Genomic DNA, 26,634 nt, shown 5'->3' with positions numbered 1-26,634 from the left:
CTTACAATTGAATCATTTTTCATTGACTTTTTCGTTGTAGTCACTTCGTGCATAACTTTCAGCATCTTAGGAAAGTTGCCACCAGTAAAGACCAAGGATGTAAAGGCATGGACCAGGCAGCCTTCTTTCCTACGTTAACCCTGCCCAACCAGCATGGTTCTTCTGTCACATGATGGGGGAGAAGATTCATCCTGTTCTTTCTCTTGCTTTTAAAGAAATCAGGTGCTGATCACTGTTTCCCAGGCAACCACCAACCTCTTATCTTGAGAGTAATCCATTTTAATCCACGATTTTGAGGGCCAAAAGAGTTAATTTGAATTAGGTAAAGTTGTTTGGTTTTTTTTTCATTCAGTAAATATTTCTTTTGCCATATACACAAAACTTTCAATGTATAGCTCCCAGTTTATGTAAAAATAGGTTTCTTTTTTTTTTTTTGCACACATTATTGACAGGCATTTTGAAAGGAACTCATCTCACTCTCATCTGATAGTCTGTAATAGATTTCTACCTTGGCATTGTTATCATATTCCTTTAGATGCCTTTAAAGCCTATGCTTCTGATCTACTAGTAATTCTAAGAGAGATGGATGTAGAATGCTGAATATGTACAATGTTTCTCCTATCTACTCTTCTTTTACATAGTCTATCTTTTTTGAATATGCAATAACCAGTTATATTAGCATTCACATCATGAATCATCACATCAAGTCTCAGGAATGCCAGTTATGTCCAATTCCTTTTCCACAATGAGAATTTCCAATTTCTTTTGGTTGTTATGGAGTCTCATAAGACTTGCATATAAGCAACTGAAAAATGTCCTCTTTTTCTTTGTATTTTTTTGTCATATCAGTTCAGTTTATTTATGAGGGTGCAGATTTAAATCTAGTACAATGATAACCAAGCTAGCTGTAAATGAGCTAGTTTAGTTATCAGAAACTGTCAAGTTGCAACAGCATAAAATTCAGCTTAGGCTAATATACTCCGGTACTATTTGAGAGGTCACCTGAAATTGGGATTGTATTCTGTTTGCCTCCTTACTTCATAGCATTGATTATTTAGTGCCCTCCCAGCTGCTTGAACCATTCTCCAACTGTTTGTATGGTATCTCACATGAATGTGACCCACAAACTTAAGCTTTCTGCTTCACACCAGTTCCACTATCAACAGTAAAGTTCCCATATTTCCACTGCTAGGCAATCTTTCACAACATGGAACACATATCCTTTCCCCATCATGATGTCTTCTTCAAAGACATTTCAATTACTGGTAGTTCAGAACAGTTCAGAAACCTCTAAAGATGAAGGAGATTCCAGCAATGATAGGTCACTAAGACACTGAAAGAGACCAGGGCTTATGAAACAATGCACTGATGCACAGATGTGCAGTGATATTTGAAAATCATGCACTAACCTTTTAAAAAATGTACACAGTGTTTAAAACAAAAAAAAAGTCTAAAGGCTGTCACTCTTAGACTTTCTTTTGAAATGCATCATATTTTTTCCTGTTACAACATTTACTTACAAAACTCTCTAACTGCTTCACGCTCATTCTAAACATGAGTGCCAGATGGCACTTGCCCTCAGGCCAAACATACCTTCCATGTCTTGACACTTCTTTTGGTTTAATGTGCTTTTTGAGAGAATGATACCGTTGCAGAAGCTGCAGCAGAGAAGATGTTAATGCATTTTTCAAAGCTTCTCAGATCCTATAATTTACCCTTTGCTTTCCACTACCTTTACTGAGTGCCACATTGGGTAAACAGATGATCAGTGTGTCCATCTCATGGCAATCCTTTTCACTGTTTGTTCACATCTCATTAGTAAGGTGGGAAAGGCAGTGAATTTTATTTGCTAGTGTAGTTCAAATAATTATCAACCCACTCTGATGCCAAGAATAAGTGAAACAATGCCAAAGGAACTCTCATAGTCTGACAGTAGCTGTAAAAATCACATTTGAGATGTTCTGTTTACTTCATTATGCAATTAAGACCATACAGGATAGCAAATGAAAACTGATTTCAAACAGAACTTGATATTCTCCACACATGTCACTATTTCATTAATACTACATAGTTTTGAAAACTTCAGTATCTTCCTATCAACCCTCCAGCCTTACACAGTAAGTCTTACAGCTTATCTTCAGGTAGAGTTGAGAGTCTCAGCTGCAATTGCTCTTGCATTGTCTGCAGTGTCCAGTTCTAAGGCAGTCCATGTTCACTATCGTATTTGCAGTCAGTGCCATCATGTTTTTCCCTCCCTAGATGTCTGATTCAAAGCCTGTTAAAATCAGTGGAAGGGCTGTAATCAGCTTCAGTGGGCTTTCATTGTCCATAGTCAGTCTCTCCTGTCACTACAAGTTTTTCACCAAGTTATGTGAGCGCTGTTGTTACTAATATGAAGAAATTCCTTGGAAACAAACCAGAGAAAGGTTTGTGATCAAATTCTATGAAAACTTATTTGACCAGTTTGTACTGAGTATTCTCAATCAAAAAACTATTTTCACTCTGAAGACCTACCAGTTTACCAGACAGGCAAATAAAGGCAGTGAGCTTAATGTTTGTACAATAGTTAATGTTAATTTAAAGCCACATTATTGGTGCCCTTTGCTCAAGTTCAGAGAAGAGATAAATAATTTTGCAGGATAGCAATTACTCCTTTCTTGTATTATCTGTCGCTTTTTTGAGTTCCAGCAACCACAGTGAAAGACATTATTGAAATAAAACTCAGTCACAAGAAAGTATTGGATTGTCTTGCCCTGTCCTATTTAAAAGCTAGATCCAGGGCCCTAGGGACCTTGCAAGACCAAGCTCACCAAGGTGAGTTTAGTTCTGGATTTTTTCTGGACTAAACTTGATTGGGACAACACATTTTTTTTTATTTTGAAGTGGTTAGAGCTTTTTTTAAATACTTGGAAATGTATGATTTTTAACTGTACTACTATCTTTACGACCCTAAAAGGTCACATCTATTATATTCTGCAGTCAAAGCAGCTCTGCAGGGAATCTTATCTCTGACATATGCCACATTATGCAGAATCTCACCCATCTAATTGCACATCATGTACAGTGACTTTTAAAGAATATTTTTAGGCCCCGAGACTGTTACTAACCTTTAAAAAATGCTCAATCCATTTGTTGTGCCACCTCCTCTCACCTGTTTAATTTTTGTCTTGTATGACTGTTAAGTTAAAGAAAAACCCAAACCACTCCCCCGCCAAAAAAAAAACCCAAAACCCCCAAAAACCAGCCTTACTGATTTCTTTGTGTATAAGCACAGAAAAATCTGTACCATCCGTATTCAGCTGAAAGGATCTCCTCTCTAAACAATCATGTTGTTATGGCTCATACAAGACACACCTATGGCTTAATTACAATGCCATCTTTTACATGAAGTTCAAAGCTATTAGCCCCTTTGTGTATATTTCCTTTAAAGATTCTCTTGCATGGCCTCAGTGGGTTCTTGTACTGCTAAATATTAACTTGTAGGACCATGTTTTGTGTGCGTATTCAAACTATCATATCGATTTTGTCTCTGTGTAAAAAGTGCTGAAATATACATTTAGTTCTGAAGGAATCTTCACTGGGATTAAAAGGAGTACATAGTAGATATTGAATTTCAATGGCAGCTGAGTTCTTCACTCACAGAATTATCTGTAAAAGTCTCTGCCAGTACCTTTCCTGTGCTTTTGAGAAATTTAGGAATTAAACTTCAGCTTGTGGCAAGCTATTTATTACTGCAATTTATACTTTTAGGAAAATCAAATGTGCATATATTTTTTATTTGTATAAAATATTCACAGGCAGTTGATAAACTACTGTTTTTCTAAGCAGTTTAAATTGACTCCCTTTTTACCCGGCTTCTGCAAAACTAAAATTGCTGTGCATTTCAAACATCGAATCGTTCCTCTTCATGCTTGAGGTTACTGATCAAGACAGATTCCTTAACATTATACTTGCCTACCAAAACCAGTGGACTCATCCAAATTTGTGAAGCCATGCAAAGTTTACATGGAATATGATTGCAAAAATTTTGATCCCAGACACAACATGAAGACTTTGTATTTAAAACAAAGGAAAAATGGTTTTAAATGTATCATTTGTTACCTGCACCCCAAACAGACCAACATAAATATCTGCAGGAATCTGTGAGAATTAGAGTCTAAGAAGCTTGCACAGCTCAATTAAGAATGTTTCATCTACATTAATTCTTCCTTACCTTTGTGCATGACAATCAATGGAACCAGATCTGTGGGTTTTTCTTCTGTCATGGATAGACAGATTTTTTTTTAGTGCAAGTTTAACAGGAGTAGAAATATTTCAAAGTGTTTGCAGTTTGTTTTTGTTAATATTAATCCCTAAAATACTTGCACTCCATACAATGAAACAAAATAACTTTGAGGTCCCCTGTGCTAATACCTGTTTTGATAGAGGTGCAATTTGGAGAAAAAAATGCATGTAATTCAGTGTGGGACTTAATGTATTCATGTAATTTCATAGACTATAAATTAACAAATTACAATGCTCTGCCCACAGCTTCAGTGACTAAGACACTGTGGAGAAAACCTTAACCGTTCTTTTTCCTAAAAAATGTCATGTGGCTAACTATGATTGAATAGCACAAACTATAATTTGAAACATATGAAAACTCTCTAGTACATACACCAATTCATACAGTAAGTTCTTCCTAACACCATTTAGGATTTCCCAGTGTTACCTGATTTGTAAGAAGTCCAGCCATGCACATCAATTTTAGTTTTGCAAAAGTGGAGCGTTTGCCATGTTGCTTCCTGCAGACATGGACTATACAGGGTTCATAGGCAGAAAAGTGTACCGTTCAGAAATGTGAAGATGAAGAATGTTTTTTATGTGCTGTTTGTGCTCATTTTAAGGTAAGTTTATTCAGACTGGAATGCATTTAAATTCTTGATTACATTTTAGAATGACTAAAAAGAAAGATTTTCCTCTTTAAAACCCCCCATAAAGGAATAACTACAATGGTAAACGGTGACATGATATGGATCATAAACATCACCGTATGTGTGACTACTGAACATCTTTAAAGACATACAGAAAAATCCACATTAAACATCAAGACGCCCTAGATTTCCCCAATTGCTGTATTGGTAATGACATGTCTGGAGTTTTAATCCATTCTAAGAACTAATGAACAGGTAAAGTCTTTTCCTTCTATTTCCAATACAACAGTAATAGAAAATTCTTTCTTTAAGCTCACCTTGCTGCCTAACACCTGCAGGTTTTTTCACCATCTTTCTGTAGCACTGTAACGATGTGTGCTGTATCACAAACACTGAGTTGTTCTTTCTCTTAAGACCAATCTAAGTAGTACTTTTGTCTCATAGCAGGCCCATACATTTCAGTGTGATCACTACTTTGCAGCAAGGTAAGATATGCAGGAGCACTATCTGACCTACAGTAACACAGAAACTGTAAAAAGATTCCGTCACCTCAGGAATATCTTAGTACTCCACAGTGTTGTGAAGATAACTATGAAAAACATATTTTGTGGTGTACAGTCTGATTCTGAATGATGTTACTCTTCCAGCTACTCCTGAGTTCAGTGGGTGCTGTCCCATGTGTGTTTTGTTAAAGTAGTACTTAACATCTAAATAATGAAGATAACAGTGACCAGAGGTGTTTCTGTTCCAGGAAGCTGGTATTTTCTACTTTAGGACTGATTTTTTTTTTTTTCCAAAGTAAATTAATTGTTAAAAATGTCTTTTATTCCCATATGAAAAATGTATAATTATTTAGAAAAGCGTGAACGACTCTACAGCTTCTATGTTGCAGGAGCACCTCTCTCTATTTTTTTTTTTTTTTTTTATTCACACAAATATAAGTCTAGTAGTATTTCAGATGTATATACTTCTAGAAGATAATTGATTGAAAAGATTAATAGCTGTTTATTGGCTTGCTGTTTCTTAAGAAACATAATATCATACATTTACATTGCAGGAGCTAATAAATGATGGCAAATTCCTCAAGGCATTATCAAACTGTGTGAATTTGTGTATCTGATCAAATATTTATTAGCTGCAGTCTCCTACTACACTGATTTTTCTTTTCATTTATTGCTCTAGGCCTTACTTCACAACACTAAGGTGATACTCGTGGGCATATACCCCCAAAAGAAAGGCAATCATTATGAAATACCCAACTTCAAAACCACAGGCTGCCTGAATTTTAATTTTTGTTGTTTTTTTTTCCTTTAAGTAAACTGCCACACTATTTAATTATCTTTGCTAGCTCATTGACTTGACCTATATTAAAATTAAACAGAAACAAAATTTTATTATCTAGGCTGATAATAGATATTCATTTCTATTGAATGATGTTCTAAGCTTTTTTATAGTTGTTTTTACGCTCTATATTTCTACAGAAAGTGATTTGTTCTGATTCTTCATTCAGTGTTTACTGTCTTGGTGGAGGTCTGCTCTATATTATTTTCCTTTTCTATAAACACGTTAGACGTGCAACAAATTCATTGCACTGAACTAGTCCGAAACTTTGGAACCAGTAAATGTACCAATAAGGCTTGTGGGAGACTGATAATTGAAAAAAATGAAATGTCAGTGAAAAAGAAGGAAATGTGTACAAATTTCCCAACCACTCTCAGTTTCAACGCTGAGCCACCATTAAGTCTTCTGGGTGCAATGCCTTGTTTCAGTGCAGTTAACTCAGAGGAGCCATTCTGTGTGGCTGACCCAGCAGGAACACAGTGTCCACTGTATTACAGAAGCACTAAGGAACGGTACGTCTTGGATTTTCTCCCATGACCAATCCTTCAGCACCTTTGAGTAAAGTAGAACTTCCTGGTAGTGAAAGAGATAGCCTAACAATAACCCTCTCTTCTACAATATTCGTTTCAGAGTTTTGTTTACCGTGTCATATTGGATAGGTTCACAGGATAGAGAATTATCTTCTGGGCTGTGATCAAATATGCTTTGCAACAAGACTTTGCTTCTCTGAGCACTGCACAGCAGGTTGTCAGGATCCCTTTTATAATTTAACATCTGTGTGTCTATTTTAAAATAGATCAAAAGAAAAAATATGTGTTTTGCTCAGGAAAATATCACATCCTTGGGTTTTCTGCATTTCTGTAGGGCCATAAGAAGCTTTGGAGGAACCTGTTTTCAATAGTTTCACCATAGGAAATGATATGTATATAGAGAAAACCAGAGGTACTATCTTCTCATTCCATTCTCTTTAATGTCCCTCATAGATTCTCCATTTACCTCAGAGGATGTAGGCCAAAATAGGCCATGGAGACATTGTTTAAATAATACTCTTTATAATATCCCATGTTTGCTAAAATGGAGACATCTTCAGAACTAAGCTAAATTGACATACTGCTGCAGAATGCAAACAAGTGCACACAGGCAAAATAGTTCTAAATTACAGCTTGCAAAAATGCACATTTCATAAAGAACAATAGGGAGAAAGTCTCAGGAGAGTGGAAAGTCTCACACTTGTGAGATCTATGTATTTATTTAGATTCATACAAACAGATGAAGAGGTGCCTATGCTGAGCCCTAGGCATCCTTGACTATTATGAAAAAGCATAAGCAACATAAAGAATGAAGCATCCTGCAGCAATCTCTGCCATCCACAGCACTGTGTATTAGACCTTACAGCAACAGGAAATGAAGAGAAACCATGCCTCCCTCATTCCCTTTCTCCCCAAGCACCCTTCCAAAGAGGAACTTAGGTGCAGGATCACATGATGCATATAATATTGCTGTTTGGTTATTTCATTACTGAGATTTTCTTTGCACAGGATAGATAGATAGGTATCTCCTGTGTGCATATATATAGTCTTGTATGAAATGTGAGAAATAACGGTTTCTGTTTCATTTGTTCTGTGGTAGAGAACAGGAAATCCCCAATAAGTAATCACCGGCTAATACCTTGGTATAGATTCATACAAAATGTTTGACCTGATATGCTGTCTTTTAATGTTTTTTCTTTGTATAATCAATCAAATGTGCATATGGACAATTGATATAGCTAGAAGAAATTTAACATCAGTCCCCAAGATTCCTAAATGATACATCAGAGATAAAGAGCTCTAGTCTACACTATTAAACCAGTTTGGAGAAATCTAAATTTTAAAATTGAAATTGTTAATAAAACAATAGTCATACCTCTTATCAGTTAGCGGCAGTTCAAATTTTACACAGAGCAGAATATTCTGTTATTCTGTCCTGAAGAGTGCTTCTGTATGTTGTTCCTTTTCCCTTGTTTGCTCTTTTCTTCCACATTCTGAGAAGAGGCATGTGGGAACCATGTGATGTTTAATGTGGCTGCATGAGGTTGAGTCAGAGAGATGTGTCTTTTTGTCTATTTGATTCTAAAGGCAGTGAGATTTGGGTTTTGATGTGCACTTGGACAAAGGTAACTACTGCACACGTGCTGTGAAGGTGTCTGTTAAGATGAAGATTACTCCTTTTTTATCTAAATACTTACCTGTGTTTGAAAACTACATAGAATAAGATTCAAGTTTTTGAAAATTATTATCACCTGTTTAATTAAAGCAGCCAAGTAGAAAGAGTTGTAACAAAAATACTAGAACTTAAGCATTTAGTATGAATTAAAATGTCTGAGTTTGAAAGCATCACAAGAAAGAATACAGAGTAAAGGTTAAAAGAAAAAAAAAAGGCCTGTGTCAATAAAGGAGGAGCTGACTGATAGCATTAAAACCAGTAGACACTAAGGAATTTGATTTTTTGCGGCAAGACTAGAAGGGTTATGTTTCAATAGGGTCACAGCATGGATGAATTGTCCGCAGGTAACCTTCACCCTGAGAACAGAAAGATGGCGATATAGTTACAGCCCATTGCATAAGCAGTTCTCCCTTGTTATCCCAACAGGAGGACAGACTGTACCCATACAGATACCCAAAATGAGGAAACAGTAACAGTGGACCATAACCTGACCTCAAAATGATAGAGGTTGAAGTAAGCAAGATTCCGAGGCAAAAGACTGTGCTATAATTGTTTGACTTGTAAAAGGGTTAAAAAGCCAGTCCAAAAACGAGTTCATTGTCAGCAATCAAGAGGAACCTAGGAGATGTAGCAAGGTCTTGATACCAGCCATCACTTGTCCTCCATGCTCATACAAGGGATCTTGACCAGACCACAGAGATCTTTGCCAGACCAGAGATACACACATCCTGGTGCCTGTGAGTACGAAAATACAAGAATGCGAGTGAGTGAAATCCAAAAGAATGAGTGTGAATGACTAGAACCAATTTTATTTAAAATAAATATCACTTTCCCCTTCCATAAGGTTTTGTGCTCAGTTTTGTTACATTAAATTCCTACAAAAACAGGCACTTATTTTTTCCAGAGACTTGTTTATATTTTATGAAGCATGCTATACTTTTGTGTCCACAAAGGAAACTAAGCCAAATTTGATTCCAGCGTCCTTATCTTCTTTCCTTCTCTAGAGATGCCAATGTGCTTTGCTTTTCATACAGAGACAGAGAGATGATAACTAAATTACTTTTTCCACCTGTTTACATATGATACCTTGTCTCTAGGTGGATTACTTAAGGCTTTACAGGAAGATTTTCAAAGGTAGAAATGGCAATTAGGTATCTAACCCAACTGAGAAAACGACAAGAACTTTATTATAGAAATTGATAAACGCTTGCTTTTCCATAAGGAAAATGCAAATAAATTTATTTTGTTTTTATTTTCTAATATGAGCCCATGTTTCTAATGAATGCAATGCTGTAACTGCTGTAAAAATGTTTTCACGCTGAAAGCTTACCTTCTTCTATACAAATATAATTATAGAAGAAGCCTAAACAAGATGAGTGGAAAAGTAGAATTTGTGATTGTAAATGCTCTGGGTAAAGTGGGGAAATGCAAAGCGGCAAGAGCACTCTTATCTCAGCATTGTCTACCATATTCATTTACAAGCATGATGATAGCATTTGTCACTATTTTGAGACTTAACTTTCATCTTATATATGCTGTTAACCTTTCTGAATGAAAACACCAATGACTATCTTATATGAATGGTAAAAGTAATGCAACTTAATATTTTATATAGAACTGGGTTTGGATTATTTATTAATGTTATATTTAATCTGAACTAATTTTTTTAATCCCATTTGCACTTTCATTGGGGAGCCTTTTGGGGAGCAAAACAGTGATCAATTCCACTCAGTTGCTGGAGCTGGGTCTTCAGCCTGCGAAGGGAGAAAAAAGATGCTGGAGGGAGAGAACAGAGTTCAGTTATGTTTTCTTCCCTGATCACTTTTAACTGAATCAAAGAAGATTAAATAGGAAGTTGAGATGCTGGAGGAAGCCTCTGGCCACTCACTGTTCCAAAACAGGCTACAGGTAATTTGGAAGTTACAGGACTAACCATTTGCTTTCCACCCATCTCCCGTTGGTTTAACAGAATCTCCTGAATGATCAGTTTTCTGATCATTCCTGGAAGCATTCCTAGAAGAAACCAGCTCCAAGAAAAGAACAGGATTGATTCTGTACCTTTTGCATTGTTCTGGCAGCAGCAAAGAAATGGAGAGCTGAACTAACAGGTCATATCTTTGGTTGACCAAAATTTTGCTAAGAGGTGTCGGAGATCACAGAATCATAGAATGGTTTGCGTTAGAAGGGATCTTAAAGATCATCTAGTTCCAATCCCCCTGCCATGGGGTGCTTGAATATAACTGTTCTGGCAATCCCCAGCTGGTGGTGAGATTAGGGAATAAATTTTCAAGCAGCTTTGTGCTAGAGGCTGGTCTAGTCAAAGATCAGGAGAATAGGATGACTTAGATGATTTGGGGTCTTTTCCTATGTGGAGTTTAGGCAGACCTCGGATCCTTGCCCCAACTCCTTCACAGGCATTCGCAGCAGGTCTGTGGACTTTTGATAATGAAGCTGGGCTGACAAAGCACTGTCAAAGTAGCTGGGATAATTCAGTAACTTTTGTTTTCTGTAAGAAAACTGAACTTTATAAGAAGAATCGGCTAGAATTCTTAGAGCAAGAGGCACAGAGAGTTTTGAAGACTGAGTTGTCAGGATATCACAGATCCTATAATATATATAATAATATAGCAGAAATCACAGTTGTTAAGAGAATGTGCAGAAAGCCCAAGTGTGAGGTAATATATTAGCCAGCTTTTGTTCCCATTGCTTTCTCCTCTAAAATATGATGCCCTGTTGTGGTTTGGGCTTTGTTGTGGTGGTTTTGGGTTTTTTAGGGGTTTTTTTGGTTTGGGGTTTTTTTTGCGGGTTGTTGGGAGGTGGGGTGGGGGGGTGGGGTGGGGTGTCCCTGAAGTGTTCTTATGGTTTCTATTAAATTGTGTTTTATTTTAATTCTATAAAGCAGCATTCCACATTGGGGTTTATGGTGGTCCGCTGAAAACTGCTTTCTTGGCAATGTATAAATGACTGAGTAATTTTGGATGAGCCACACAACACAAAGCAAGGCTGTGTAAATATATCTGTGCTTGTTCTGAACCAGTAATCATAGGTGGTAGAAGTCCCTTAAATACCATTTATATTCCAGGAAGAAGGCAGCATTATTACTGTCCTCAGCCAAGCTAAGTACGCTGAGTGAAGCAGCTCACAGTCATGATTATGCTGTTTTTAAAACACAGGCTACTATGTGTATACTTAAGTATATGCTAAATGCAGTAACATAGTTCACTGAGCCTGAGTCTCTATTGTCAGGCATAGTCTAAAATCACAGATGCCCTGTGGAATATTAAAACTTGTCTTTTGATCATGCATTACACTGACTTTGCACAGAAGTAAACTATTATTAAATCTTGCAGGACAATATAGATTTGGTCCAAGTTTATTCATTCATGGTGAATTTGCTTTGATAAAATCACTCCTGTATATCTTTATTTGTAAAATTAGAGATACTGTGCCCTCAACTACCATCAGAGTTCAGGCACTATCAACAAATTTTTCTCTTTGCTTGGAATAACTCTAGAAAGCTAAAAGCTCATATTACACTGCAAACAAAAATGTGAATTTCTGTAATTAGGAACACAAGCATAGTAACCTTAAATGAAGGTCATATCCTTACAAGAAGATTTATAATGAGGGTGACAAGTACACATGCTGCTGAAACATAACCCTCTGAACTGTACTGCATAGAAATTGTAGTAATGATTCATTGGTTTTGTGGGGTTTTTTAATTAATTCAGTGATGGGTGAAATCTCTTATGTCTTGCTTTTATTGTGTCTTTGTGACATTTGCCACATAATTATCATCTTTTAATGTTTCATAGGATCTCCCAACTGCCTTCTGTTCTCAGTAAAATTATTTTCACTGTTGGTCTATAGCATTATGATTGATTCTTTAAAACAATTAGATCATAGTATTGCAGCACAGACTCCTAATGCCCAAAACTCAAAGCTGTAATAGATCAGCATTTCCCAGGTTGCCAAGGGAGTCTTGTAAATTAAGGATTTATAACTGGAGTTGTATTGCAATCTCAAATTACTCACTTGATCAGATGTTTAAAAACAGCAGTATTCTGAACATCAACGATTTTTTATTATTCTCAGGCAAGAACCTTTGCTTATGTAAGTTTGAAGAATATTGATCAAATTATATTTCTGATTAATTTTTAGTTCTAAAAGTTCTTGAAAGTGGAAAGTCCTTTGAATCCTCTCAACGCTCTCTGAAATGCTCGGTGTGCTAGCCATTGATACCTCATTCTTGTGTTATTTCTATTGGTATCTTTTGAAATGAAATCTATTCCAGCTACAAAGAGTAACTTCTTTTGCCTGTATTGAACTTTAATTAACACATCAGATATATTTTCTTTTGAAACTGTTCCCTTAAGTTAGGTAAGATCAAGTCTGAAAAATCTTTAGAAGGTTTCTCAATGATTGTTCTAGTTGTATAGGTTTCTATGCTATTACATGAAACAGCATGGGTTTATATAGCTTATTTTGCCTTAATTTTAGTCTGCATTGAAATGTTGTTTACTTGAGGACATTGATCATACTACCACAAATGGAAAAAACAATGTCCTTGGTGAAATGTATGAGCTGTGCTAATTAATATATAGTTTTCATAGTGCCTCACAAAGGAGCAATTATTGAAATAGTTCAGTGCATCAGATAAAAAAAAAATTGTTTAGTACAACAGGTTGAAATGTTTGTGTTATGAATCCATGAAAGAGTTAAGACAACAACCCTGAAATTCATTGTTAAAATTTATTCAACATAGAAGAGTAAAAATATGGTCCTCTCAGTGGAACTAACAGCATGATGAGAAAGGGTGAAAATTATATCAGGTCAGAACTTGCAAGTGCACTGACCTAGCAGCTTTGAAAGGATCTTCTCAAAATTAAATAATTTTAACTGTTTCAGTTTACTGTGATATAGCAAACAATGTCTAAAATCACCACTTCCCTTAAAGAGAAGCTCTGCAGTGGATAATATTTTACACTTTATGAATTCAATTTATTACTGAAAATTCTTACATTTATGTGTATAAGAATACTGATTTGAGTTCTCTAACACTACTTGAGTTACATATTTTCAAACAAACTAAATTGTAATACTGGCATAGTTAGTTTTAGTGAGACAGAGACAGAATATGTTTGCTCACAGCAGTATCTGTTAATTGCACATCTTTGATATCGGTTTGGAATCAGATAGTTCTAAGATTGAAGGAATATCACCTGTCAGGTCCAAAACCCATGGCACACTTACAAAGACGCAACTGGTGTCTGCATGTTTTGGTTTTTCAGGTTGGATCCTAAAGGGGAGGATTTTTCTATCGCAGTCCAGGACTGCAGAAGAAGCAGCAAATGGAGAGAGCTATCCAGAAGTACTGGGGGAGAATGTTCTCTGACATTTCCAGCCTCAGTCAACTCTGACCACTCTTTAGCTCATACTGGTCAATTGTAGACCCACCTGCAAAAGGAAGATCGCAGCCATTGTAGACGCAGGTTATCTGTGAGATTTCAGAGCCTACATGTCGTGGAAGATCAGTGTAACCGTACGACCGTAGCCAGCACGGCACTGTGGTAACATGCAGCTTCCAGTAAAAAAGTGAGCTGTTAAGAGCTACTTCAGACGTCTTTACATAATTTTTCACTGTGTGCTATAGATATCTCAAGGTCTTTTTTTAAACAGGAGTTTAGGGCATTCCTTGATGAACAGAAACAGTACAAGTGTTGCAGTTTTAAAACTTCTCACTCCCTTTGGTGGGAATTATTGGTGGCTCAGCTAAGATTCAGCAATGAAGTCTGTGTTTTCCATATCCTTTCAATGGAAATTTGAACAGGTTTGCTTAAAGTTTAAGTGAACCCATTTCACTTTGCAGTGAAACCAATGAGGAGTGGTCACCCTGTTATTTCCTGCGTCTTACCTGAGAAAGGGTAATAGCTTCCTTAGTTTCTTTAACTGAGCCACTCGTGATTTTCTTATCATACCATTAATTGCCAACGTCACTTAAATATTTTTGAAAATGTGAATGTAAGCTAATCACAGATATACTTCTACTAATCACATTTTTGTCCTTTCCTAACAATGATTTTGGCCAACTCCGTCTTGTGAATTTAATTTGACTCTCATTTAAATCACTGGTTCAGAACAATTTAATTTTTTTTCAGCTTTCTTTCATAGTTCACTGTGATATTCTAATTGCTGTGGTACTGTCCTAAATTTGCAACAGGTGAGTCCTTTCAGATCCTTCTTTGCTGTTTACAGCTTCACTGATACTAAATCTTTGGGGAAGGAATTTTCCAGTTTAGGTTTTTGAAAATGGTTCAGAGAAATTAGAATGTCTGAAGAGAGTAGTGTGAGGAGTAGATATCTAATATAAAGGCATATTAAGTGGCAAAAAGATTCATAAAACTGGCAGACTTTATTCAGCAGAAGGATGTCTTTTACATTGTTGTGAAGGGTTATGGATGTCTTCTATATTTCTATAATGGCTAGGAGTCAGGCCTGGCTGTAAGGTATTATGCATGTGCAAGATTCTTGGAGAAAACCAATCGAGAATAGAAACTTCATTAAAATGACAGCGGGTTTTTTTTGATCAGTCCCCTTCACAGCTGTCTTATTCAAAGGGTACAGGAATGATAGCTGACCTTCTGGATATAAAAATGACATTTAAAAATATGAATAAAGTACAAATTAATCCAGTTATAAAAGGAAAATACATTATATCATTTCTTTGTCTTTGGTATTACTGTTTTGCAGTGATAACCTGTCTCTGTTGAAATCTGTGGGAATTTACAATTGATTTTAACTCAGCAAAATGTACCATCTCCTGACATTGGAAAACGACTGACTGAAGAGCTTAAGGTGTCTATTGTACGGTTTTATTTTTGGAAACTATGCAAATAGAGTTCCTGATGTATTCTAATCCAAAACTAACATATACTGGGCCTGATTTTTGTGATTGCTTTAAGTAGCTTTCCCACACTCTGGTGGCTGGGATGTACACTTGGGAAGTGGGAGCCGTAGACTTGAATTTGCACAGGCTAAGGAGAATAAAACCACAGTGTTTATGCTTTTGAACAGATCAGCCTAATTGCTGAGTTGTTTTGAAAAAGGCAGGTATCACCAGCCAGCTAAGTCCCAGAAAAAGTGAGTCCTGACTAATTAAGTGCCTGTCTTCAGAAAATTATTCCAGTCTTTAGAGCCCACATGCATAGAGGTCCTTAATATGCCATGCTGTCAGTGGTACATTTGGTGGGGTTTTAGGCTCATTGCTATGCTCACAGTGGTTTATTGGCTGGAATTGGGTATCCCCCCTGTGCACAGAAGGGTTTTTGTGGGCCAGCCTACTGAGTTTCTTGTTTGTCTGTATTTACTACTGAGTGAACCTGGGTACCTAACTTTTACTCCCTGGATCATCCTCTTGGAATCAGCCACCTAAGTTTTTGCTGCTGCCTAATGTGGAAATACTTTGTCCCTTTCTTTTCATCCTAAGTTTAAGGAAGCTGTTTGGTCACTGTTTATTACTACATTTGTTGTTCCCCCCAAAATGGCCCTTCAGGTACTAGTATTCTTGCAAGTGCTAGGAATAAGTCAGATCGGCTGTGATAATACAGCTGATGTGGTAGTAACAGTTGTCCAAGGCCTAGTCTAAGAATGGGAGAATAAGCTGGAATCAGTCTTTTGATTGTTGTCCCTGCCGCATTAACCATGTTAGTGCTGTCACAGGTTAATTTATAACAGAGACTAGGCCTGGTTGGAAAATTTCTGGTGGAACATTTCCATCAGGCAGTATTGGTTTGTGAGGGGAAAATGGAAATGTGCTAATTGTGATCAATCTTTTGAATGAAACCAGACAAGTTTCTGACAAAATCCTGTTTAGTTTCTCAACAGCTCACCTGACCTCACCAGCTCCTTAGTAGCCTATGGGCAGTTGCAGAGCCAGGGACTGTGGGTTATCCAGGTTCCCAGATGGCTGACTAGTCTGTTTTTCCAGTTGCAAAAGCACAAACCCCCACTTTTTAAAGTCCCCAGCAGCTTATTAAAGAGAGTACTTTTTTGAGCCATTTTATCAATGGTCTAGGACAAGAGATTCCAAGGTATAATCTAAAGGCCGTGGTGAGTAGTAAGTGGCCATGGAATTGTGCAACAGAATTCTCACCTAAAATCTTTTGAAATGAATACAATCCAGCTTCTGGAATATGAAATCTCCTTACCTAAGAAGAAAAATGTGGGGTATTTCTAATTTTTTTCCAAATTCTTTAAGGTAAAGAAAAGGCTGTTGTGGGGTTTTTTCCCCTCTTATGGGTAGATTTTCATTTTTGAAAGAGCAATGTGCTAACTCAGTTATCTTAATGGAACTTTGTAACTACCTCCTTCATGCTGTCCTTGATAATTACAATCATCACCATCAGGTTTGTGAGCTTGTAAATGTGCAAGGACTTGTGCTGTATCTCCTCCCACCAATTGTGTCTAACAGTATCTTTAAGAAGGCATCGGAGAAAGGGTGTGGTAGCAATCTTACTATACAGAAATCTGTACTTTGTTAGAATATACTTTAATTAAATTGCAAAGGGCATTAACTTTTCCTCTCTTGCTTGCTTCTGTGGCATAGACTTTTACTAAGCTTATATTTAGTAAAAAAACTGAGACAGGCAAGAACTGCTCTTGCTTTACAGCTGCAATATCTGTAAGAGGAAAGGGAAATTCCTGCTCTTTTTAAGCAATGTGTGCTAATGACAATGCATCACTTATCGATATCGAAGGTTTCATTTCAGTAGTTAAATCAGCTGATAAACTATGGAAATATTTTTTTTAAATCTGAATATAATTATAAGAAAGGTATACAAGCTGCTATGTTGAGAAAATATTCTGCGTTACTTTGTTCTTTCATGAAGCAACGGCAGAAAAGGGAGGTGGGGGAATCTAAACCCACAAATCATTAAGTCATAGTTCCATCAACTTCCATTTATAACAAGTTCTGATGCAGTCAAAGCCAGTGTAGGCAATGGAAATTACCCCAGTGTGGAAACAGTGAGCTTGATTTTTTCATTTCCTCATTTTTCATCAAAACCATTGTACCAGTGCAGAATGTAAGTATAACATGTTATTGTATTGATTTGAGTTTCGCTACTGCCCAATCAGCCACAAGTCACAGCAGTGTGTTGTAATGACAGCAAGTCAGAGCATCATGTATCCATTGTTTCTAATACTGTCTCTTCTAAAAGAAGGCCTATTTATGCCTATAGCAGCAGATTCACTCATTTTTGCCAGCTAAACTGTATTGTTAAACTAGCATTTTTCAAACTCCTTACTGACAAAAAATCTGGAATGTTATTTAAGACTAGATCAAATTTCAGATAAATATTTTCTCATCTTTTTTGCTGATTTAGGGATATGAACTCCAGTCATTGTTCTTTTTCCAGTAAAGTGCAAGAGTTAATTACGAGGAGCATACATGTGTGAAGTACTGAGTACAGCTTGCTAAATGTCTTGATAAGTTTATTTCACTGTGAGGCATTTGCTAATCAAATGCAGACAATTTAAACTATTCTACGTCTATCTTTAGATTAAAAAAAAAAAAAAAAAAACTAGAACAAAGAGAAAGGGGGTATGAAGTAGTTTACACCCAAAGCATGAGTTGCCATAAAATTGGCGTAATAGTTTTGGATTCCTAATACCTTCCTACTCCATTTATTGCAATGAAACAATTGACCATATTTACATAAAATTTTCGGTATGTTGGCTTGACACGTGTTTCGAACTAACAAAGCCTTGCTCCATACACATTATTTTTCTATATAGCCCCCATTTTGCATAATTGCATAGTAATTAAAGCCTTATAAACAAACTTCAGCAGCTGTATTCATTGCAGTAGAGATGACAGAGTTATGTTGCTGCGTTTGGCTTTTTAGCCTAAAGCCATTTAAAAATAGTTAATGGAATTTCATTTTGCTCCCTGGTATTAAAACCATGATAAATTTCCCCATTAAAGATCCCTGACATTCTTATATGACAGTAAATGAAGCTGAGTGACATAAGCCTCTGCCCTCTTGTGGCAGATCAGGTTGGTGAAGTAAGCTAACTATTAGAGAATATTTTCTTTAACTTCAAAAGTGTTTCTATAAAATGATAAAAAGTTTTAAGAGTTCAGTTCTTCAGGCACTGAAATCTTTGCCTACTCCCACAGCTTCCTAATGGAGCAAGGCCCATGGGGAGAAAATGACTGGCCTTTCTGATTCAGCTCTGCCATTCAAACTCTGCTTTGAACACAGGTATTTTCAAATTTTAAAAAAAAGGAGTCCCTGTGCCATGGTGATGCATAAAGTTCTGCTTGCAAAAGAGTGCTCAGACATTCTGCAACTTCTCTACTGACTCTAACCAAGCAGGTTAGTCATTGTAAATATGCTGGCATACCCTGTTTACAGCAGACAAATCATCAAATACAGGAATAAGCTGTAACAGTTCAGTCCCATCTTCTAGAGATACCAGAGAGAGTTAACTGAAGGGATATTTAATCAAGGTATACTTCAATACAAATGTTAAACAAAGAAAACTAGTGCATGAATGTACTCATATTACAAGGAGCCTGGAGTGTAATTGGGACATTTGGGCAAGAAACTTTTTCCTTCTTTGTTGCCATAGCGGCAAAGTATTTTTCAATGACATTTTTCAAGGCACTTGCTGATTCAGCAAACTCCGTTTCTTATTTTGAGCTTCTCACATAGTTTGTGGGTGGCTCACCATGAAAAGAAAAGGTATAATAATAGAAAGAGGGGACGGGCACAGCTGAACAGAAGTAGAGGGTCATGAGAAATTTCTGGAGACAAGCTAAGAAGCTCTGGGTATATCAAAAGCCAGAGCAGTTTACAATAAATGAGTGGTAATGGTTAAAATGTAGAAGTACAGGAAAACGTAGCTAAGAGAGACTGGATGTCAGGTTTTGCTTGTCCGTGCAGAGCTGCTCTTCTAATTCACTCTTGGAACCAGATCAGAAGAATCTTTTTAGCTCCAGTATAGTAAAAGGCTGAGAGACTTTCTGAGGGAAGAGAGATGGATAAGAAATCATCTGTAAAAAAAAAAAAAAAAACCAACCAAAACCTCCCCACCCCACCCCAAAAACCACTCCAGGTTCAGCAAGTAGAAAAATAAGCTCAGGCTAAATATAATGCTGTAGTACTGTATGTACTCTCTTGGAACTTTGTGATATAAATTAACAGTAGATTTGAACTACAGCAATTAGTTCTGTTTCAATCTTGTGTTCAATATTTAAATACTAGCAAATGTATCCACCATAAATAAAACCATATGGTATTCAGATATCAGATTGCCAAAGAAAACTGGCTGTAAACAAGGTAGCACAAAAAAACCCCAAAACCTGAAAACTAGAAGAATAAAAAGTAAAAATAGGAAAGTAAAAAATACCAGTTCTTAAAGTTTGTAAGGCCAGATTAACAATGTGATAACATCTGTCTGTCTGTAATGCAGTATCTGCTGAATGTCCTAGCCAGTCAATACCAGGCAATATTCTAGGAATCAATCAACAGAATGCTATTGATTTGGGGATGTATCAGGAAAAACAACAACAAAAGGCGAAAGAGAGGACAATGGAGCTTTTGCCATGTGTTTGGCAGAATCTCAGCTTTAGTATTTCTGCAGTTGTCTGTAACGGATGGTACCCTTAATGTCTTCCAATCCAACCTTGCTACTCTGCCTTATAGAGTTTAAGATATCTTGACACCAAAATTATTATCTCCCAAACGAATAATAACAGAAAGGGGAAAAAAAAAAAAAAAGGGTGTGTGCACAAAGACTGACAATATGCAGAGTGCTAGCTGACAGAAGAAAACAAGGGGTGTGAGTGGGTGTTGATACTGGGAAGGCCCTGCTGAGGCATGAGAGAGAGCGGGTAAGAAAGCTGCAGAGAGGTGAATGGGAGAACAGATGAAAGCCAGGAATTACTGGTGTCTGCAGTGAACTTGGCCTTATAAAAACTATTAGGGTTATTGCTGCCTTATGCATTTAACTGAAAATCAAAAAAAAGAGAAACATTGTGGATTAGCATCCATGTAGTTGTGAGCATATTTATTATTAAATCCCACTTCTTCATGTCCTTTGTGTACTGCTACCATGAGCAGACAGCCTACCATTTCTGAAACATCTGTTTTGAAAGACTTGTGAATATTTGCTTACAGTAGCATGTATTTAACATTTAAGCACTTTCAGCAACTCTTTGAAACAATTAGCTCATAATGAGCAGCTTCTATGCTAGCAAACTATACTAAAATGCTTATTAAAAACTTTAAAATGTTAAGACTCTGACTCTAACAAGAAAAAGGCCACACAATCATCAGCTCACTCTCGGGAGTCTTTTTGAGGTGTTGTTTCTACAAAGCAGAAAATAATTGCTGCAAGGAAGTTCTATTTCACTGTAAGTTTTTGTGCCAAGATGATGTCTGAACGTACATCAAAGCCTGCTGAGGTTGAGTGCTTTGTGACAGATTCCTGAAACTTCATATGAACAGAGCTTTGACATGATACATCATAAAAGTTACTTGGGATTTTCTTGGACTTCTTCGTGAACCTTTATCTCACTTCCTTCATCATTATCAGGCCCAAGGTGCCACCTTGCCAACGTAGCTGTAAAAACTAGAGTTTGACAAGATACTCAAGCCAGGAAAAAAGGGAAGACAGGGAAAGTGTCTCCTGACGCCAGCAGTTCCAGAGAAGGGGACTGACAATGAGGTCTTGCTACAGGGGTAGACCATCATAAAGAGGAACTTAGCTCATAAGCAGGGCTCTTCCTTGTGGTTCTTGACCACAGAATAGTGTGGCCAATATTTGAGAACTCTGACTTCTTGAAGCTGTCATTGAAGAATCAGCAAGGTTTCTTTGTAGAGATCCCTCCCAGAGATCCCAGGACTCTTAAAACAAAACCCCAGATTAAAGTACAGCCTTGGAACTTGAATGCTTTAGTTAGCTGAATCACAAAGATAGAAATGGAAATAAATAAATTTAAAATCTCTCCTTCTTTCCCCTAAACTTTAGGACTGTTTATTTTTGCCTTGAGATGTAAACTCTTCTCATCTAAATGAACCTAATCGGTAGTTTGCAACTTCTGGTCACTTTGCAAAATGGAAAAATACCTAAAAGGGACTTACCATGGTTCATTTCAACTATTCTATTAGAGGTATTGTTTCACATCAAATATGCATAAGAGAGAGTTACTGTAAGGTTATTAAAAATTTAGAAAGCAACAATGCTATGAAAAATATGTGGAGTACATGTGCATAACTGTTTAAGCCTACATTTTAATTTTTTTTTCTTTAATCCATACCTCCACCTGCTTGAAGCTGAATGTAAATTTTCAGGACCTCAGTGCCTGGGAGGCCCATTTCTGTTGTGCTGGAGGCTGTGCAATTGCACAGTATGAGATGCTGCATGCCATGACGAGCTGATACTTTAGGGAGACAAGAGTGATGAAGAAAATCTTATTTAGGGATTATAGATTAAGTGAGGGCCAGATAGAATAAATGTCCTTTGTAAGGCCACATGGCTTTCTAGCCAAAATAAGAAATAAACCTCGTTCACGTGCTGTCTTCTATAAATGTTGAGTCACTTCAGTTGTTTACTCAATAAAAATCACTCAAAGCCTTAACAACAGGTAAGAGGTGTCAGTATTCTTCAGCAGAATGTACAGCTCAGTACTTGTACCCAATGTTTCCTGGCATAGTCAAGGGGAGCTTTATCATTCTCTGAAACAAGAATAGGATTTCAGCCATTTAGTTCACCACAGGTGTTATTAATGTGTTAATCTTTGAAAAGAAATGAAAGGTTTTCCAGTGTAGAACTTCACTGATTGTTCAGGGTTTGAGATACAACCTTGTTAGCTATGTAGCTGCCCTAGTACCTTGGATCCAAATGTCTCTACACCCACACAGTAACTCTACCCAGAATCAGATCTTGTTTTCTTGTGGATTCAAGCATGCTATACAATACAGCTGCTAGTAGGATGCGGAAGCTCATGACCATTAATCTATTATTGACAGGCCACTTGGTCCAGAAGTAGCCATGGTGCTCCCACTAACAAGAAGAAATTTTTGTCATGACTTCAGCGGCCTTGTGCATGTAGCTTAGATGGTTCACTCCAGCATCCTGTATCTTAGTTCCCTTTGTCATATGTGTATGAATTGCAGTCCCATAGATCGTATTCTGTGCTATTGAAAGATACTGCACTTACGAGGAAGCAATGAAAACTTAGAGACATTCATTTATAAGAAAGACCTGGGGTGCAGATATTTGGAAGTACCTCCCTTTTTCTTTCATGCTCAAACACATTTGAAACACGGTTATAAAATATGTGTTGAGAATCACAGTGATAAAGTGTTCCTACACATTCTCTAAATAGACAAAATAGTTCTTGCAAATTATGCAGGTTTTAAAGACGTAAACCAAATAACCAATACATCTTCAGTATACCTTGTTTTCTGTGATTATCTACATAATTACCATAATTGCCCATTGTATTCAATTCATTTTAGTAATATTCTAATTGCTATTACGTTCCTGAAAATGTCATATTTCTAGTCATTGTCAACAGTCAACAGATGGCATATGTGCTTGGCATCATAAATTATGTACTATATCAAAGAAAAGTATCACTTTATCCTTGGCTAATTGGGGGGGTGGGGGGAGGTAGCAGAATCTATTTTTTTTTAAATTCTATTTTAAGTATCTAAGTATTGCTTTACATCATGGCTTTGCATACATCATGAAATTAACATCTGTGAATAAATTGAGCAAAATGACCCAAATTAGAACTTGACCAAAATGCCATGTGAATATATTTACTTTCAACTTTGATGCCTGCTTCCACAGCAGATAGAAAAATAAGGTATATAATAATAATTTTAAAAAACATAATAAGAAAAATAAGCCTTGGTCACATTCAGCAAAAATTCTGAGGTTAGTTCTTCTTCCACTGTTAGGTATATTCATATGAGCTTTTAAAGGCAAACATGATTTCTGCCTGCCCATTCTCTGAAGCAATATGAGCCAGTTCTCACTAAATATGAGCCATCCAGCAGCTATGTAGCTTCAGTAGCACAACACTAAGTATAGCTACAACACCCTATATCACAGCAATCCATGGCTTCCGTTTTGAAGATGATTTCCTCTAATCAGCTCAAAATATAGGTAGGCTGAAGTTGCATCTGGTGGTAAAATATGGTGTAGGTATAACCTCTGTCAATATCATCTGATTTAGTGTGTCATTCAATAGGCCTGGACTCAAGTCTTTTAGTTAGTTCTAATCAGAAGATTTCTACTTCCCTTGTTGGAGGTTTTTCATACAGAGTCCTCCGGATACATAGGACAATGCTGCATTCCAAAACTCTCAAGCATCCAGAGGAAAAAAAAAAAAAAAAACTAAAATTAAAACTTTACTTCTTGTATGTATGGTTTTTAAGTATGTTTAATAAAGTTAAAACGTCTATATTAACAAATAGTTAACAAATGCCATACATGCAAAGCTACCATTGCCATTAGTGGCAGATGTGATGAATAAATGATACAGCACAGAACACTTGTAGATTTTTGTTGGCTTGCTTTGAAATTATTTTAGAACAGTTACTGTTTAAAAGACTGCTATAACATAAACCTTCACTACAGTTCCTGAGGATGCACCACCATTCTGCTCCCCAAACCAGCTTTGATCCCCAGTGACAATCTTGGATCCCCAATAACAACTGCACATACATTTTGGAATCTCCAGAATGCTTTCTATGGAGGATTGATCTGAGTAAGAGTGTGGGAACCGTTTCTTGGAAGCGAACTCAAAAAAGTTAAAAAAGAACATTTTATTTAAAACCAGCAAAATTGAGCTAGGGAATGACTGAAGACAATTTTCAGGAGGTTTGGGTTTTTTTGTGCTTGTTATATCTTGCTTGTATAATGGCACCAGAAGACCCAGATTATGTAAAGAGAGTTCACGAGAAGAGGTCTGCTGTACCAAACAAAATTTTGACAAGGTGCCTCTGGTTTTGGTGTCTCAAATACTAGATACTTAATATTAGAATATTGTACTTATATTTAGTATATGCTTATACTTAGTGTAAGAATATTTTTAGGGCATGAGTACCTACAGTTTCCACATCAACATCAGCTAGATTTTGAAAGGACTCTGAAGAATCGGGCCCCAGTTTTGTATAGGTTGGACATGTCAAAATTGAGGGCATATTTTTAAATCTTTCTTATTATCTCTACTTGTAGAGTTAATAAGCAATTAAGTCTGTCTACAAAAATTTCTGAGGCAGACAGATCCATTATTTTCTGTGTTAACCTGCATGGTAGCCTTTGCCTATGAAGCATTATGTCTTAATAGCAGAGAGTTTATTTTGCTTATATGCCTTTTGTTTTGTTTTTAGAACATTATGTGGTACCTAAAACCACAGGAATGCAATTATTCTTCGGGTTTTTGAGAGGGAGGTCTAATTAAGCAGGTCTCCACTGTTATAGGCACAGCTGTGAAAGAATTGACTGTGACATGAGTTATGTATCCCAAACTGAAGGCAAGGTTGCTAAATAGAAGATTAGGTTTATTGTTTGAGAGCACAATCCACAACAAAAGAGATAATTAACATCAAAATACAGATACCATTATTTTCTTGGTTTAGGTGATTTCTTTTTTTGACAAGTATGGTAAGTCATTCTTTTAACGTCAACCTGTTATTTTAAAGACTAAAATCGTTACTGAGTAAGCTTCTTTGATGAGTTAGACCCCAAGAGAAGCGGATTTTATTTAGTTAAAATATCCCATAGTGCTCTGATGTGTTAAAATGACCCAATTAATATATATACATTTATCAAGGAAAAAATCTAAGTGAAATATCAAAAACTATCGCCAAGAGACCAAATATCAAAAAATAAATGAAGTCAAGGGCCACTCTTTTTTGTTTTAATTACTGTAATTTCCACAATTCCCCACCTATAAAAAGCAGTGTATTTCCTTGTTCACCTCTTTTCTGATATCTTGTAGTTAGGCTGTTTCAGGCAAGGACAGTTTGCCTCAAACTAAGAGATATCGATCTTGATTTTGTGATGCAAATCTTGAACAATTCAGTCGAATGTTTTCAACTTCCTCTGTCATGGGTCAATGGCAAAGTCTCAATTGACTTCTACAAATGTAGGCACAGATGTGAGAGGTCCATTTCATGATGCATGTGTAAACAGCTGAAAATGTTTTCAACTGGAAAGCGGGACTTCAAGGAGCTGAGACTCTTAATTTTGAAATCTGCAACATATTAAGGGAGCTGTAGCAGATTCAGTATCCAGGCAACGATAAAATGGAGTCAGCCTATAAAGTAGTTTGGGAGCTGAACAAAGTGTAACTAGCTCACTTAGAAGTAATACAAGTACTATTTTTTTTGTAATTTTATGTTTAGAACCTTCCACATTTCCTCAGATTCATTTAACCCAGAATAATTATAGCTACACATGTGAAAACAAAGGCCAAATTATTTTATACATTGAATTAAATAATTTGCATTTTAGATACAGTTCTTTATTTTTAACCCTGGGCATTTCCTTTAAATGTTTTTTTCCTTGAGACTTATCTGCTACCAAGCCTTTTTTTCAGCCAAGGACTTCAACATTTGAGGCCATGGAGCAAAACCGCTGATTTTTTAAAATTTAATTAAATAACTGTCAACCCAACCATAGAGATAAAGGAACTTTAAATGGCCTGAACTTTACAGATTTGGAGAAGTAAGCAGGAGAAAACACGTAAAAGATGGAGTGAATAAGATAAAGGTATGGGATATGATTATTGTTAACATAATCATCTATCAGTCTCTGTTTCACTTGGCTGATTGATAAGACTTCACAGTTTCCTTTGAAAACAGTGGATTTACCCTGTTCTTTGCATTAGTCTCTTCTGTATCTTTTACTGTCATCTTTTATATCATAGTGAGTTTTCATCCTGATAAGAGGATAATGACCATTCCATAATGTCTGGATAAATAAAATCCCCCTCTAACATTTTCTGAGCACCTATGTGAACAAAGCAACTTTCAGGAAAGCAAACAAACAAACAAAACTGGTAAGGTATTTCTTAATTCTTAACAGAGTACTTTGTTCTCATTTTCCTGCTTATAAAAAGAGAGAAAATAATTTGCCAAAAAAGCCT

General features: G+C 36.5%; 1 long non-coding RNA gene across 1 annotated transcript; it reads left to right on the top strand.

Annotated features, from left to right (window-relative positions):
- The first annotated feature begins 8,691 nt into the window (after positions 1-8,691).
- LOC115348304 lies at positions 8,692-25,946 on the top strand. Its single transcript, XR_003925791.1, has 3 exons — positions 8,692-9,196; positions 15,210-15,314; positions 25,500-25,946. It is a non-coding gene; the product is annotated as an uncharacterized LOC115348304 (long non-coding RNA).
- Positions 25,947-26,634: the final 688 nt, after the last annotated feature.

The sequence above is a fragment of the Aquila chrysaetos genome, chromosome 11 (assembly GCF_900496995.4).
Source record: "Aquila chrysaetos chrysaetos chromosome 11, bAquChr1.4, whole genome shotgun sequence".
In the NCBI taxonomy this organism is placed as follows: Eukaryota; Metazoa; Chordata; class Aves; order Accipitriformes; family Accipitridae; genus Aquila; species Aquila chrysaetos.
Note: the sequence above shows the minus strand (reverse complement) of the source record. Positions and strands in the feature narration are given on the sequence as shown.